Source organism: Nerophis lumbriciformis, linkage group LG24, assembly GCF_033978685.3.
Source record: "Nerophis lumbriciformis linkage group LG24, RoL_Nlum_v2.1, whole genome shotgun sequence".
NCBI classification, from domain to species: Eukaryota; Metazoa; Chordata; class Actinopteri; order Syngnathiformes; family Syngnathidae; genus Nerophis; species Nerophis lumbriciformis.
Genome location: NC_084571.2, coordinates 15,835,001 through 15,837,500, shown reverse-complemented (window position 1 = coordinate 15,837,500; position 2,500 = coordinate 15,835,001). Strand labels below are relative to the sequence as shown.

Here is a 2,500-nt window from a genome sequence, read left to right as displayed (position 1 = left end):
GACATGAAGAAATCGTATTGGAATATGAGCGAATAAGAAATGACGACACCTTTGTGTCCGCACTTTATGGACACTTTGCAGTCTGGAGCTCATATAGTTGCAGGAAAAATACACGTTGAGGACAGTAAAAGTAGGAAATAATAATAAAATAAAATAAAATAATTAAAAAAGGAGGTGAATAAAAGATGGGGGCAATAAAAATAAACTGATGGAGAATTTGAAGGAAGAAGGAATGGGACTGTTTCAAGTGACACAAATGTTGCTTCTTTTCACTTTATTATCATCATTATTATTATTATTAATTATCAATATTATTATTGTAGTATCATTATTATTAGTAGTATCAGTATTTATTAATCCAAGACAGCATCATAATAAAGATAACAGTTGATAAAAAAACAACAACATTTGTATACAATGACTACACTGTGGTGCGTTCAAGGACAGTACGGAAAATCTTAAACATTCAACAATAAAAGCTAAAACAATAAACATAAAATTGGGGATACGTTTGCATGGATTTTAATTAAAAAAAAGAAAAAAAAAGACATATTACGTGACAACATAAAAAAGTATATACTTAAAGTACTATTACAAGTACTTTGAAATTTGAGTACTCATGTAAGTTCCGTGGTAAAATCGCTAAGGTTTAGAAGTGTTTTAGGAGCGTTTTAAGTATTTATTAGCGAGCAAGAAGCTAAGATACTAGTCCTCACCACCATGCTGGAAAACAATGTACTATTATCACTGGAGGAGTCGAGGAAAAGGAACATGCTACACACACACACACCTAGCAAGACGACACAAGAAGCTAACCGCTAAATGTAAGGCTGATCCAGATGTCGACACTTTCGATACCTAGCATGGTATCAGTAGACGAACGACACTGACGTGATTAAATTAATGTTTTATATGTGTGTGTTGTTTACAAAGAGAGATAGAGGAAGTTTTGAGGGCAAAACTCAAAATATTTGAACAGGAACTATGAGTAATTTTTTGTTTACTTATTGTGCACTAGATGCTTTATTTTGTTAAAAAAAAATTATGTAGCATTCATATTTATTACACCATCTGATTAGCAATCATACTAAAATAATTACATTTAATAAGATAATTGTAGATACTTGCTATGAAACATTTTCACTTCTAAAATATATTACCAAATTATCGCACCCGAGGACAAAAATGTTGATCAAAACAATTTTTTGTTTAAATGCATAAAATAGTCATCAAAACATGAATAGTCACCTTATTTTTTTACAAATATGAGTTGTCTGGAACGTAGTAATGACTGATATGAATACTATAACTAAAGTAATCAAGTTACTTGAACAAGGTTATTGAACAAGGTTCCTGCATTAAAAAGTTTGTATATTGAAGCAAAACAATATAAATATGAAAAACTGGTTCCAGCTTTGCCAAAAGTCCATATTGTCTGGAACATAGTAATAACTGATATGAATACAGCAACTAAAGTAATCAAATTACTACAGTTGAACCTCCATTTATGAACTTAATTGGTTCTTGAACAAGGTTCCTGCATTGAAAAGTTTGTATATTGAAGCAAATAATGTAAATATGAACAACTGGTTCCAGCTTTGCCAAAAGTCCACATTGTCTGGAACATAGTAATAAATGATTTGAATACAGTAACTTAAGTAATCAAGTTACTACAGTGGAACCTCCATTTATGAACATATTTGGTTCTTGAACAAGGTTCCTAAATTAAAAAGTTTGTATATTGAAGCAAACCAATGTACATATGAAAAACTGGTTCCAGCTTTTCCAAAAGTCCACATTTTCTGCAATGTAGTAATAACTAATATGAATACTGTAACTAAAGTAATCAAGTTACTACAATGAAACCTTTGTTTGTAAACAGGTTCTTGAACAGGGTTCCTAAATTGAAAAGTGTGTATATTGAAGCAAATTTCTCCATAAGAAACAATGTAAATATGAAAAACTGGTCCCAGCTTTGCCAAAAGTCCATATCTTAACAGAAGTTTAAACACTTATTTGCCAGTGGCAAATATTTAACATTTTATTTCCAGAAATGTCTCTATTTTTAAAAGCTATTTACTTATTTGTCTTGATGTTAACATCAATAATTAAGAGAAAAGAGAAAATAACTATTGAAACAAGATATGTTGGTGTTACCCACCGAGAAAATCTTGTTTAAAAAATTCAGCAACATCCCGAGGAAGCTTCAATTAAAAATGGCAAGTTGACTAATGCTTGATTTCAAAATAAAATACCTATTTCTAGCTTAAACGTCCTGCTGATTTCCAGATATACACATTTTAATTTCAAATGTCTCAGCAAGTAAAATTAGATCATTTCACTTGCGTCTAGTACTTTTTTTTAATAATCTAGTCTTTGTATCTTATATTTTGTCAGATCTTTTTGAAACTGAACACAATAAAAAGCCTCACGAAAAAGATCAGAAAAGTACTTAACGCTGCAATAATTAGAATGTCAAATAAAATCCACTTTACCTCTG

General features: G+C 30.4%; 1 protein-coding gene across 1 annotated transcript in view; it reads left to right on the top strand.

The window, feature by feature from the left end:
- Nucleotides 1-2,500, top strand: part of LOC133620294 (homeobox protein Hox-B5-like) — a 4,116-nt gene that overhangs the window by 775 nt on the left and 841 nt on the right. The window lies entirely within an intron of this gene.